The 15,170-nt window shown below is 38.4% G+C and overlaps 1 protein-coding gene across 1 annotated transcript in view; it reads right to left on the bottom strand.

The window, feature by feature from the left end:
- The window catches only part of BMPR1B (bone morphogenetic protein receptor type 1B), a 232,891-nt gene that overhangs the window by 42,391 nt on the left and 175,330 nt on the right, over positions 1 to 15,170 (bottom strand). The window lies entirely within an intron of this gene.

Here is a 15,170-nt window from a genome sequence, read left to right as displayed (position 1 = left end):
CAGGAAGCTTGATAAATTGCATCTAACAGCATCAAAATTTGGTCCTATCATGGAACAACAGCAAGATTTTCATTTCAAGGTAGAGTACATAGCCATTGAGAGCATTTTATGATCCTGATATTTGCTGTGCAATTTGACTAACCCCTGTTAAAAATTCCCTGTAATTATGACCCACACGTATTTATATAAAACAAACCTGTATTATTTAAAAGCAAAACCACACAGATTATTATTTCAGATATTTGAAATAATTTAGTTAACTTAATCTTGTAACGGGGATTTATTCCAGATAATGTGGTCATAATGTACTGCACTTCCTTCATATAACATCTATCATTTCCATCTACCACCTACATGTAACTATGTAACAGAATATCTGTGTGTATAACACATACATGTAACAGAGCATTACTGATAACCAACAGATGCTTTTACAAATATTTCCTTCTGATATTAAACTGCAAATATCAGACATTGCAGTCACAATGCGCTCACAGCATTTGTACTGAAATGCTCTTCTCTACAAAATGATACTTCAATTTCTGCTCCATCATTCCCAAATCTAATTCCACGTTTGGTGATGAAAAAAAGAGATATCTGCACACTTAAAATGACATATCAAATTTTTTGGTGGAAGGTTTACTGCAGCTGCTGTTTACCAATGGGATTATTTCCAAAGAAATAGGAGCTTTATTCCTATGAAGAAATGTTCATAACCAATCTGGAACTATATGAACTTTCAACTCTTTTCTTATAGAAGAGGTAACTCATCAAGACGCTGACTGAAACAAGTAGGATATCTAGATATCTGACTAGATCACAGAGTAAAAAGTAAGAAACAAGACTTTTTACAACATAGCATCAAAATAAAAAAGCTGTCTCAAATTTCCTCTTTCAAAAAATTTGGTGGTTTTGGGTTTGTTGCTTTTTTGTGTTGTTTTGTTTTTTCTTTTTCAAATACCTAATTCCTTTTTTGGAGCCTTACACCAGTTTTTTTTTAAAGCTATTTGATACTAGCAGAGGCAATGGCTAAATTTTTCCTCCTCCTGGTCTGTTCCTGATTCATCCCTAGTTCAGAGAACTACCTGTAACCAAGACCACATGTACCAAGTGAAAAAGATAGATGATCTCTAAATTTCTGCCAACACAATGTTGAATCGTGGTCCTGGTAGAAACTGCTTGGTGCTCCTGGCAGCAACCACATTCTTCTCTTTAACTCTCTGAGGGCATCCTGCTCATTCTGCCTTGTGTCTCCTGGAGCTCATTCATGGCAATGTCCAACAAAATCATCTTCAGAGCTCCAAAGAGTGTTTTGAATTTGCTTTCATTGTACACTGTGGCCTTTGCCACAGTGCATGTGGTGTTATCCAGACTGTGCTCTGTACCAGCCCGCTGTTCTGCCAACAAAAAGCTCAAAACCCACTTCGAACATAACGTGAAAACACAGAAAAACAATGAAAAATACAGAGGCTGGAGAATAAACAAGACTGATATAAGCGTCTTTAAGCAGGAACAGCTTTCATACACATTTCTTTTTACAACCAGTCACACACCTAAATGTTTACATTTAATTAGCTCTCAAAACAGTGGACTAGATGGCTGTGGAGACATAGGAATTAGGGACACAGACTGTTTTGTATATCTGAGCTATATCTGAACGCTAGCTGAACTTCACCTAAACCCAGCGAAAGCTTCCTGCTAGACTGCCTGTTTGAAACCAGAACACTGTGCTGGCTGAAATACTTCAAGGGTGATATCCACTTCACAACACCTACATCTGTGATTTCAAATGAATACTCTACTTGCAAGTTAAAAAACTCAGGAAAAGGTCATATTGACAATTTAACAGAATGTAGAAGAATATTAACCCTTAACACCATGAGACATTGCTACTTCCCATATTATTTAAATTTGATGGATCAGGAAGGAACTTTTGTTCCCAAGGTAATAACAACAGAGCATTACTGATGAGTGGGAAATCTACTTCACTTTTCCTTCTTTCCCTTCTCACTTTCCAGAGCATGCACTTATTTTCTGACACCCCTATTACAATGGAAAGCCTACCACTCTTCATTCACAACTAAGCCAAAGGTCAGGAAAATATAAAAAATAATCTTTCTTTCATTAACTAATTTAAATGTCACATAAAAAGGCCTAGAACAAAATAAAGTAATTGCCAGCTGTCTGATTATTTTCTCATCCTCTTCCAGACCGCAACACAATGCCTTTGTTAGGCTGCCTGCCAGTGACGTTTGGAACATTAAAATAGACCAAATATCTGCAAGAACTTTGTGTTGCAAAATGTGCTCTGGTGGGCAAAGCTGAAGCAAATATAAGAGCAATCTGATATTATCCACCTTAAATGATGAGAGAAGTGAGAATACTGTGTGCTGTCAACACCCCCTCAGGTTTGTATCCATATTCCTAGAACAGTTCAGTAAGAGGAGGTTGGAGGTTAGAGGTGACCAAGGACAAATTTTGGCTCCCAATTAACACTACTGAGCCATGAAAGCCTTGTCTAGCAGGCGCCATCACATACAAACTATCCTCCCACTGCACAGGGCCCTTGCTCTTTGCAGAGTTCAGTGTCTCCTAGCTTGCCCAACAGTGTAAGCAGAGGGATCATTAGTTATGACTAGTAGAGTCTAGGAGATAATGTTGACTCTCATTTCAGGAACTATTAAGCTATAAACACTGCGCTGAAAGCCATTTATCTGCATTTTAAGATAAACAGAGAAGCTATTCAATTAAGTAGACTGCAAGAAATAAGCTACAGATGCCAAATCGAACAACTTTTAAACTCTGAAAGAGAAAATCCGTGCATTTAATAAGCACAACTTTATACCACGAAATAACTCGCATGGAAGTTCATAAGCAGCACAGCTTAACCACCCCACCACATCTGATAAAAAAATACAAATCAAAGTGTAATTACAAAACAGTTAAATCCAAGCAATGTAAATTAGATGCACTTACAATTTGCAAGTTCCTACCACAGCCACCAGTGATGGTGTACGAGGTTATGAAGTGGCAATTTTCATACAGCAGTATTTACATTTTATCTCCACATCGCTAAAATTTGAAAATGAGATGCTATTCCAGACCTCCACAAGTGAGATAAATGCCTAAGCTGTCACGTTCGTATCTGCACTTGCTAAAGGAGAACATTCTTCCTGAGATAAGCAAAAGAGTATGAAATTAATTTCTCAAGTCTTGCCAACTAACCAGATTTTTTTAACTGAATATTATTCATCTATTTGGACATATGACTATAAGATCTTTAAGATACTAGCTTAAAAATATTAAAAGGAGAAAAACTAACCTCAAACCACTAAAAAGTATACCCACAAAATAGTTTATCCTTTAAAAATATAGAAAACATGAAGCATTCTAAGCATAAAAAAAAAATAAAAATATGGATTCCCCCCCAGCACAAAAATTATAAACCTGATCTTTCCTCACACTTCCAGATGCCAGAGATTTTCGAGCCAGCTCTGAGGTCAGACGGGGAACACGCAGGTGCACCAAGCATCGGCAGCTGAAAGCTTGCAAGGTTGTGCCGGAATCTGATCCACCCCCCTTCCCACATTCCTGCCGGCATTATAAACGCTCCCTGAAGGAATAATACCCTAATACGGACTAATTTTCCGCATGCAGCCCCAGCCTCATTAAACCTCTTCTTTATCACCATTGTTCAAAGCAGTTTTTCTGGTAATATTGAACTCTCCTACGCCCATCTACAGAGGAAAAAAACCTCCTTTTGTGTTCTCTCCAGTATCATTTCTCCTACTCAGGTCCACTGGCACTACACAATAGATTCAATAAAAATATCCAGTTTCATCATATGATAGTAATGTCCTAAAGACCATGACATGGATTAAGAGAGAGAAAGTGTGTCTGTTCCAGTAAAAAAAAAAGAGATCACTCTCCCCACAGGATTTGATAGATTTGTATGAGTGACTCCTCCCAGCAATCAAGCTAGCCCAAGTGAATTAAGAAGACAGTATTTCTAAAGCAGGTGCTTTTCAGAACCTGCAATTCTTCACAATTCTTAAATGGCCTTTTAACCTTCCCTAGAAAAATCCTTTTGCCTTCAGCGACAAATCACATAGGTTCTGTTAACATGAACAGCCTTTGCCACTACAATAATTAAAATATTTGAATGTGCCATCAGCTAACTTCATTGTGGAGCCAAAAAAAGAGCTGGTCTGCATTCAAGTGCCCTGGGAAGGAACAAAACCTAAGAGTGAGGTTATGACATGCTGAAAACAAAAGTGGGTCCTCTTTCCAAAGTTCTGAATACCTGTGGCACTTTATCCCAGATGCTCCATGATGAACCCTGCCCATCTGCAAGGCACTGATGTGGAAAACTATGTTGTTTTAAAACCATTTCTATTTTGCAGATGAGAATTTCTGCTACAAGGCTGACAGAAGAATGCCATCTGCAGACATTCCTTCTTCCCCAGCTCCATCCAGATTATCCTGAATGGCCTGAGACTTGAAATACAGCAGAGGATAACACAATACAGAACAGAAACACAGCCAGAGGATTTCTGCCTATCCTAACCACACATTCTAATAACAATCCTGAAATGATAAAACTAGTTGTACTATGAGTTGCTAGTTCAGAGGAAAACAGCAGACCAAACAGTGCTGTGTTTTCCAGTGATTCTTTTGCCTGCTGTTCAAAGTACAAACACCCACGAGAGATTGCCAGAAATATGGACACCAGGAATAGAAAATGCAGGCAAAAGCACTGTGGGAAGGCAAGCCATGCGTCCATGGTCTTTCTACCACTTTAATTCCATCTACCTGTGATATTGCGAAAGAAATATAAACAAGCAAATATATTGTTTCTATATTATGTGTGTAAGATACATACATATTCTATCTAAATGCAACATACATCACTAAATAATTAACCTGTTAGGGCTCTAAACTGAGGAAACACAGACCTAGTTCCACTGAACAAATCACTGTGGAAATGAAATAATTTGAAAATTGAAAATAGTGCTACTATTCAATATGATAATATCAATATAAGCAATGTAAGTATGAAAGCTGTGGTCCTTATAACCATTTTTCTTATGTGCAGCACGAACAAAAGGCCATGGTGTAACATTTTGTTCACACATATCTGATTATAAAATAAGGCACATAAACATAAAATAATGACGATAAAATAATGTTTCCCATATGTTATTATCCTGTTCTTCAAATCATTTCTCTTTCTCATTTTTCCTCAACCCAATTCCTTCATAGTGTTTTAAATACTTAATTTTTCTCCTTTTTTAATATATTTCTTTTTTCAATTAACCCATTAAATTTGAATAAAACCCTGACTTCAGCAAAAAATCAAAAAGAATTTTCATCAAATGCCAGCAAAATACAACAGTGTGGGTCTTGTAGGGACTTCACTTAAAAGAAGGTGGCTATGCTCACCAATATGAATTTAAAATATTGAAATTATTTTTTTCTTTCCCTTTTCTTCTTTTAATCTATTTAAAAGAGATTAAAATTGCCATCTAGCTCAGTTTCATTTATTTTAGCTCCAGTCAATCTCTCTAAAAATTCTCCAAGGCATAAGAACAAGCGGCCTACAACAAATATGTGTTTCAAGCTGAGATGCTGTGTAGTTTCAGAGAGAAAGAAAAATATTTTCCCAAGCTTTCAGTTTTTCATTTGTATAAAACAGTGTATTTTACAGCTAGGTAGAGATGTAAAATTAAACTTCTTCATTAGTGTAATGCACTGTAACTCACTACAAATATTGTTAACATACCTCAGTACATGAATTGTGCAACAAGAATATGAAAGGAAATAGATACCAAATATAGGGCAAAAGAATATAAAAAGCCAGCTTTCTTCCACAAAATAGCAGAATTCTTAAAGAATCTATTGGTGGTCAAGTCTGACAAAAAAGAGGTTGTTTCCATGCTTCACATCCTGACTATTGGTTTGATCAACCTTAACTAAGAAATAAGGAAAAGTATTTGGATATTCTGTAAGTAAGCACAGAAATCATTATTTACCCATAAAGTTGTCTGAAATTACTCCCTCTCAGCTTGTATTTCTTATTGCTGTTCTTTTAGTGCACCAATGCTAAATCAATTCCCTACACACCTTTTCAATAGAGGAATGATTTGCTGAAGTCCTTTCCTGGATGGGGACCATACCAGATGAAACAACTGTTATCACTGAACTCCAGTCAGATGAAGAAGGAAAAGGGTAAAAACCATTTTTAAAGATGAATGTGATTACTACAGATATTCACACTTTTCTACATGTAATGTTTTATATTTCTACACCGCTTTCCTTTTCAAAGTAGCTTCCCCTTGGACTGAAGCTGGTAGATGGAAGATCAATCGCTGTGAGTTAAAGAACCAGATTTATCTGCATGTCCAGACAGCAGGAAAACCCATCCAAAAAAGGCACTTGATTTACTACAACACAGAATTCACGTTTTTCTCCTTAAGTTACCAACATGCTCAAGGAACACATTTCAAAGATTTAGTAACACACTGAGCAGAAAATCAGTGTAAACACTTAAATATACATGACATCAGAAAATATGTCAGATTTAGTTATTTTCTTCTATAAAATACACCACAGTTAACTAAGGTTCTTACCCAAAGAACCTTTCTTTAGAACACTGTAGGTCCCCACACTGGAAACACCTACTTTGTCCACCGACAGAAGTGACGTGGAACACGCATGGCACCAACCCAGGAATACCAATCGGAAATTCAGCTGCAGCTATGACTAATGTCTGCCAAATTGATAGTGAGGCACGGCTGCAGGAGCCTCCTCAGGCTCAGAGCCACAAGACACGCATTCCAGCAGCTCTGCTTTACCAAGGGAAGTCAGAGGGATATTACTGGGGAGGAACTGTCATGGGTACTCCCTGCTATCTTCGTCTTGGAAGCTGGCTTAGAACTGGAGTTTAAAAGCTTGACTCCATACATGAGAAAAATGTGATGCTCACACCAAGCCAAAAAATGGAGGAAGTGTTGGTAGGCTAAACACAATGTCTCCACTAATGAACCCTTTAATAGCTACATGAAAGAATAAAGTCAATAAATTTATTTTCAGAAAAGTCTAAAATACACTCTGAGAGAAATAAACCCCAACTTTTTCTTGTATTACATATTTTTCTTATTCAGCAATAGAATTTCTTATATGAATATCACTGTAAGAAATCAACAAACCTAAGAAGCTACATTTAAAGAAAGGGAAAAAATAGGAAGATTTGAATACAAAACCAACTGAATTAGAACTTTGTAATTTATTCTACATCCTGCTGGCTGCAGTTTCAGTAGGTGATACACTCAGGATAGAAACAACCCTACTACTTCGGTTTTATTCTCAACAGCACCAACAATGTGAGTTATCAAATTGAGCAGACTCAAATCCAAAGCTTGCTGCGTTTCAGGAAGGAATCAGTGATTTCTGCAAACTGTCTGTACAGCTTTAGTACATGGCGCAATCCAAAATTTTCAGCCCTTTCAAAATCCTAAAGTTTCAGAATAAAATCCCATGCTTTACTGCAAGCATTTTTAGTTCTGCCATCACCTACAATGGGTTTAGCATTACAAGGCAAGATATCACCTGCAGAGAATTCCTCTTTCCTTCTCTGTCAGTTAGAAAAAGTCAATTAAAAAATGTATGTAGTGAAGTAATTTCCCTGTTTCTTGCCTGTATCTTAGTTCCCACAGAAAATAAGTAGAGCTATGACGTTAAAAATGAAGGTGAAATTAAGACCAGCGTGTACTGTAATAGATTTACAGGGTCCCTTCTGGATTTCACATTCATTGTTCTGTAACCCATGAAATATTAGGGAACCTTGGGAAGAAGTCAAAACCCTTGACTTAAAAACCTCACACCCATTCAGAAAGAGATGATTAGGAAGAACAGTATTATAGCATTGTATTTCTGGTTCCCCTCACTAGTATAAAATGGTTTCAGATTCAGCAATAACATTAATCGAGTGTTTTAAGACCACTTTTTCCTTTCCCTGCAAAGTTTCTCCTTCTTAGCACTCTCAAGAGTATTTGTTTCTGCCAAAGGTAAATTCAGTTTCTGCCTGTAACAATCATGGCAAAACGAGGCTCAGCACACTTCTAGCAAGGAACAGATGTACTTTATACAGATCATTGTATTAGAATGGTTCCAAATACTGCCAAATTAAAGGTGAAAAAACCCATGCTTTTCAATCATGCTTACAAGAAACCAACATAATCATATTATTCCATCAATACGCTGTATGACTTAGAAAAATTCAAGAAAGTTCAGTAAAAAAATTATTTCTACTTATTTTTTGTACACTTCTTTTAGAGATATTTCGAATTAAAATATGTGGACAAGGGAATTAAGAAAAAAAAAAAAAGCACCCCACTGAAAAATAACCAAAAATCTTATAGAAGTGGAGGGAATGGGGAAGAATGTGTTAAAGAACAGAGGCACTAGAAAATTTCCATTAGAAATATCCTCTCCCTATCCCTGAAGAATTTCACTGTTTTCCTGTATGTTTATAATTGCTGTTTTATTTGCCCTACAGCAGACACAGATCATCCCACCAGTGTCTCTGTCACTTCCACCCTTTTCTAGGAGAAAATCAGCTCAGTACTCACTCCCACCTCCCTCAGCAGAGGATCACCAAAATCCTCCAGATGATATCACAGGGCTGTCTGGCAGGTGGGACCCAACTCCTCCTCAATAAAGCCCGCTGTAAGATTTTAACAGACTGACAACTCAGCTTTGTCTCAACCAAAGGTGTCCAGGGGTTCATCCAAGGAGAAGAGATGGAGGGCAATGTGCTCAAGCTACTAGCCCTGCTTATGAACTTCTCAACCCACCCTGCAGCAATTAGGGTATCAGCAAAGGACTCCACTTCCACACTAACATCAGCTAGGGAGCAGCTCTTGCCAAAAGAAACACCCTGTCAAAATTCCTCTGCCAGCAGGGATGTGCAGGTGTTTCCCCACTCCTGATTTTGTAACCCATCGGTTGAGGGACCTCTCCATCTTCTAGTCCCAAATCACATGTTGTAGGAGTTCCCTACAGTGTAGAGATTATTGTTAAAGAAAAACAAATGATGAAAATTGAAACCTAAATAATCTGGTTTATGTCTGATTTAAGCTGTAAAGAAAGACTAACTGGCAGCTGGTGGAATTGGAGCAGGTGTCCTCTCATTTAAGCCATCAAAACCTTGTCACCAAAGTTTCCTCCCATGTGACACAGACACAATGATAAAAAATCATTTTCTGGATCCATTTTCCCAAAATACCTAAACATTTCTAAAGCATCTTTCGCTCTTCTTTACCTACAGGCAGACAGCTTACGTTTAGGCAGTAAAGGAAAGGTTACACACCACACCCCCATGGTTTGCACACGTTTCATTTTTTGCACTTTGTGTTCATTAAAGATATGAATTAGAAGCAAATATTTTCCTGCATGTGCCTTGTGAGGAAAAATAGGACACAATGTCTGAAACACTTCAACTCTGTGTACTGTTTTGATGTCTCTTGCCAAAACAAAACTGTGATGCTCTTTTGCCAGCTGCGGTCCGCAGGACGCCGGTTAAGGTGTTTTTTCTCCACAAAAAGCTATCTAAAGCACAACTTCTCCTTCTTCCCATTCCAAAGACGTGCATTTCAGGCTGCAGTAGATTTTCTCCTTTCAACCAGCAGCTCTGTGACACAACCCAGAGGCTGAAGGAGATGTAAACTATTTACCCTGCCGCCGCGTACGTTATTTTTGCAAGCCAGCAGGCCAGCCTCCCTGGGCCATGTTTGTTTATACGGCAAGTGTTTCCCGCTCCTGCAGGGCGCTCCTGGAAGGAGGCGCCTGTGAGTTTCTGTTTGAGGAAAGCCACTGAGTGATCTGCATTTCTGGCAGGGGAGATGCTTTGTTTAACTCGAAAATAGCTTCAAAAAGCAGCACAGCAAGTGCGTTATCCCTGAAGAACCCGGTGTCGCCAATAATGCTGCCATATGAGTGAGAGGAGAAGATACTCCTACAGAGAAGTTCAGATTGAAGCATGAAGCAACCTTGAAAATCTCCCAGTTAAAATGTGGGTGATCTGGCTTGTTTTTCTTTGTTTTTAATAGAACAGGGGCGCCAAACCTTCAGAATGATTGTGAAAGGGATTTTCACTTTTGGAGACTACTAAAAATAAAAGCTGCAAATAAGCTTAAGTAAGTTATTGAAGCTTCCTCCAGTTCCAGCCAACCTGAAAATGTAATTTTGAATGCATATTGTTCAGACAACACGATTTAGTTTATTTTTTAGATTATTTACTCCTTCTTGAAATCATTGTATTTTGGGGTTTGTTGCTTAGAGCCAGGTCAATGTTTACATGGAAATGTTATTTTGAAAGAAAAGTATTTTTATTTTACTGAGAACAACTTGTACTTACACAATTTCAAAAATCCTGCACTTTAGTTGAAACTATTACTCAAGTGTAACTCAAATTCGTGAGTACTTTGGGCCCAAACACAAACATTTTTTTGCCAGTCTTTATTTTCTTATGCTTTTTAATTGTCTTAACTTTTCCATCAGCTCTATCCATCATATCACTTTCCAGTTTTCTAGGAGAAAAATTCAAAATAATGATGGAAAAAATATTGGGAATTTCCTATGCTATCTACACATTTTGATAGGATACTACAGTCACACATTAGACTAAAAAGAAATGTAAGACAAAGCCAACTAAAGTGTATTTTCTCCCAAAAGTAGAATTGCTGGAGAGTCAGCACTTAGAAAATTTACAGGAAGTCATGTGACATATTGAGAGAGTCAAATATGTAAAATTATGATAAAAAATTCACAAAATCCCTATTTAGATGTGAAAATAAAGTGATCTGCTGGGTCCTTGCTAAAACAAGTCAGCATTCCACCATCCTCTCAGTATTCAAGACTTTGTCACAGTAGGCAGCAGAAATACGCGTTCCACAAATTTACCTCAGACTTGTTTGGTCTCACAAAGATATCAGTGATTCATTTAGAAGTAATTCTGGGTTTTAATAAGGCTTAATGCAAACCACACTCTGGTTTTGGGTTTGTTTGTTGTTGTTGTTGGTTTTAATTTTTATATTTTTTTTTAATGTACGGAGGCTGCAGTTTCACACTGATAATTAAATCCCAGAGGTGAAACAAGGGTTTTAGCCACAGCTGGGGCCAGCCCTGCCGGATACAAAGTATCATGTAGGACAGACCACATATTTCCCACGGAATCACAGAAAAGTGGCATTTTGAGAGGAAGGGAATTGACTGGTAGCTCTCCTTCAGTAGCAAACCTCAGAGCACATCATGCAAGCTTTTCAAAACATTCTGCAGTGTGCAGGCTTGCTTGTACTTCTTTCCATTTATTTATTAAGAGACAGCGAGAAAGAGAGAAGGAAATAATTAACATAGAACACAAGTGGGATGTAGAAACAAGGCAGGCTAAGGATTGTGTCTCCTCTCCCACTGCTGTGTTGCAGCGTTCACTGTTTCATACACACAAACTTCTTAGGGCAGCTCATTCTCACTTCCACCACAGCTTCACTTCTATTAGCAAAGGGCTGCTTGAGTTTAGTATTGAAGGAGAAGGTTTAAAAATGCCTTTCAAACCTTGCATGGCTCTCTCTACAATGTGGCTACCAGCTACATTTGCTAGTAAAACAACTGTAAGCTTCAGCATCAAATATTAGACAAATTCAGCACTGATAAAATAGCAGTCCTGATGTGTAAGTCTCTGCTAAGCTACAGGGCAGCTTTAAGACAAGCTCTCCAGTTCTGACAGCAAGCCTCATCTCCAGTTTGGACTTTTAAGGGTAACTTCAGCATGCTTCACATAGCACACTACTGTTAACAACCACTCGTCACGCCTTTTCCGTCTCCTCTGCTTGCAGCCCACATGGCAGGGTCATTACTTAAACCAACAGAAATTCATTTCTGAGTAACGTTTTCAGGGTATTAAATACCTTTTCAAGATCAGAATGTATCAGATGCCCAGCTTTTTTTTCCCCTGTCTTTCAACAGTTAGTGTTCAAAATGTCAGTCATGAGCAACATTCCGTAGGACATTTTGCTGTTAGTACAGAACAAATATTTAGGCAGAGAGAGAGCATGCAAAATCTATGGGGCAAATCTTAAGTACTTGCTACTGACTGCAGTGAGTAGTGCTGCAAAGGGAATCTACAGGTTTACTCTGATTGGTGTACTATTTTTCATAAATATTCGTCCCTGAAAATGGGACCAACTCATGCAGCAGTCTCCTTTCTCCACAGAGATCCGTACCTTACATTAGTATATCCTGCTAGGATAAGACTGCACAAATGTTCCCCACAGAATAATACGAGAAGGCTGAAGAAAATCTCACTAGAATGAGGGTTAAACTTTACCAAAAACCACCTACAAAGAAAATCCCTCTTTATCCACCAGCTCAGATATTAACCTTCATTTATGTAACTTTAAATGGAAGTTATAACCTGAAAACTGGTGTTTGTAAGTAAAATTCTCATTGAAATAGCACTATAAATGAAACTTCCTCACACTGGGTGTGTGTCTGTACTTCAGCCATCTTGCTGCCAACTGTGTGAAAAACAGCAGTGGAGGTGCAGAAAAAATGGACTTTTTTTTTTTTTCTGTTGGGGGCTAGTTTCAAGTGTTTGGCAGCAGGATTTACTTGGATGCTCTACAGATCAGAGGCAAAACAGCTATTCAAATTCATTCTCCATTATCACCTTCCTGTCTCCCAGAAGTTCACCTTTATTCATTAATAGCAAAAAGAGAAAGGTGAAATCCTCTCAGCCAAAACACTGCCTTTTCTTTTTGCACAATACACTGGGGATACTTTTGTATGAGGACAGAATGCTGCCCTTTGCTGGGATTTTGCAATAAAATGATAAATACTATCTACTATTTGATACCACCTACTATTTGATAAATACTATCTACCATTCCATGATTTTAAAAATGTTTGAACAAATGATAATTTGGGGTGAGAGACTTCTGAGTCCAGCCACTTGGGCTTTAAACTGCTGTGCATGTCTCCACTGTATTTTTTAAAAGTGAGTCTCCAGTTCTCATCTCAGTCTTCTATGTGCTGACAGAAGTGCAGCCTCCAAGTCCAGTGCTGTTTCTTATACACTGGACAGATGCTGACGGACACATTCGCAAGCAGACATATTCAGAAAACAGTAAGAAATATTATGGGATGTGCTGAAAATTAAGCTCTGGCATTTCCTTCAGAAGGTAAAAAAAAAAAAAACCAAAACAGAGTGATCTTAGGAAGCATTATTGTGATGAAAGAACGCAATAGTACAGCTGTGTGAAAAACCCAAGACAAATAATGCTTGTTCAGTTAAAATGAGGTACATTGCTAAGGCTCTTTTACACTGTTTTGTAGAGAAGACCATTCTCCAGGTTCTGAACAGACTGAAGAAATGTTAGTGCTTCATTTCAGAAGAGTCTCCAAATTATTTAATAGGTCATCAAGATATTAGGATGCTTTTTCCAACCATCCAATGCAATTTACGTGCATATATTGAGACCCAGATATTGCACAGGAGCATGAATGTCTCTGCAAGGGAAAAGATGGGATAGTGCATCTCATTCTCTTCTGCATGCTGCCTGAATGTGCACACTGCAGACTGGAATAAAAGTTTCTGCACTGCTGGGAAAAGCAGGTGGATTTAACTGTGTGTAAATTTACCCTGCAGTGCTTTGTCCTATCTATCAAACACTAAACTGTCACCTCAGTCATCCTCGTAGGCAAAATAACAAAGGAGCTAATCCTGATTAGGTCCAACATTGTCTGAATCACATCTATGTTCACCCTGAAAAAAACAGGTCACAGAAGTTAATCCAGCCTACAAAAACAGCTAGAACCAGAAAACCCATCAGGCAGAGGACAAGTCATATGCCCAGTCACCTGACATGTGCCATACACCCTGTCTTAGCAAGAATTAACCCACTGCAAAAATTTAACCATTGGCAACCTCTTCAACTTCCTTCCTTTCCTCCCTTCTCTTTCCCAAGTGTCCCAGCAACAAAAACAGAGCTAGAAATACAAAAAAGGAAGGTTAACTGCATCCTTCTATACGAATTCTTAAAAAAGTTGAGATTTACTAAAGGTTCTCATCCAAAAGGCCTAAAAGAGGCAAGAGTCTACAGGGAGAAGCTTGTGTTAACATAACCTTTCTGAGGAAGGTGAACAGGGAAATCAGAAAAACTCCTAGAGGAGAGCAGTTTATAAAAGAGATCTCTATAACAGCAATCAGGGGCAGCCTAAAGTTTATCCAAGGGTGGCTACGTTTTATTCCCCCTCAGGCTTGACCAGACACTGTACTCTGCTGCTCACAAACTGGCTGGACAAGGAAAACATGTGCTGACAGCTTGGATATCACCAAAATGAAGGTGTCAGCCTTACTCTGAGATCACTCAACTGAACAATTGCCTTAGCTCATCCAGAAGCATTTCACTGCTAGTGGCCAGAAAGCCAAGTTGCTGGCTTGCTCATTTCCTTCTATGAATATGTGCCAGCACACCTGAATCTTACAGCAGAATAAAGGAAAATCCAGAAAGCTGCTGCTAAACTTACTGCTTATAATGAAATCACTGCAAGATCTTTTTATGCAGACCTTTTTTGGCTCGTTTTCCAGGATGAAGCAACAGCTGTCTTTGCCAATCTCCTCACAGGCGAAGAAATTTTCAAGATTAATTGCTCTGATAGAAAACAGGAGATTTTTTTTTTCCCCCTTTGCTTTGTTACTGTTACTCCTCCTGCAGTCAAGTTTCTATCCTGGAGGCTCTTCCAACTGTGAATTAATTACAGTTTTGATAAACTGCATACCTGTTGTTCGTAGAGATCAGGAGTGGTAAACTTAAAACCTCCTTTTATTTCCTACAAGACTTTATTTCCTGGAAGACTGTAAAATTAATTTCCCACTTCTCCAATGAGGGCAATGGGAGGCAATTGCTGATGTTCTCTCATGGTCTGAAGTGTAGCAAAAGGAAACCTCTGCTGAAAATTGGGCTTTAGCAGAGGACAAAGGCCTGAAAACATGGCAACTCTTGCTCTTCCCCTGAAGAGCTTCCAGCTAACCCATCAATGAAAGTAGCAGAGCCCATAATCCAGATTGGTGGGTGCCCTTGATAAAACCCATGCTACACAGGATGTCATCC

Source organism: Parus major, chromosome 4, assembly GCF_001522545.3.
Source record: "Parus major isolate Abel chromosome 4, Parus_major1.1, whole genome shotgun sequence".
NCBI lineage: Eukaryota > Metazoa > Chordata > Aves > Passeriformes > Paridae > Parus > Parus major.
Note: the sequence above shows the minus strand (reverse complement) of the source record. Positions and strands in the feature narration are given on the sequence as shown.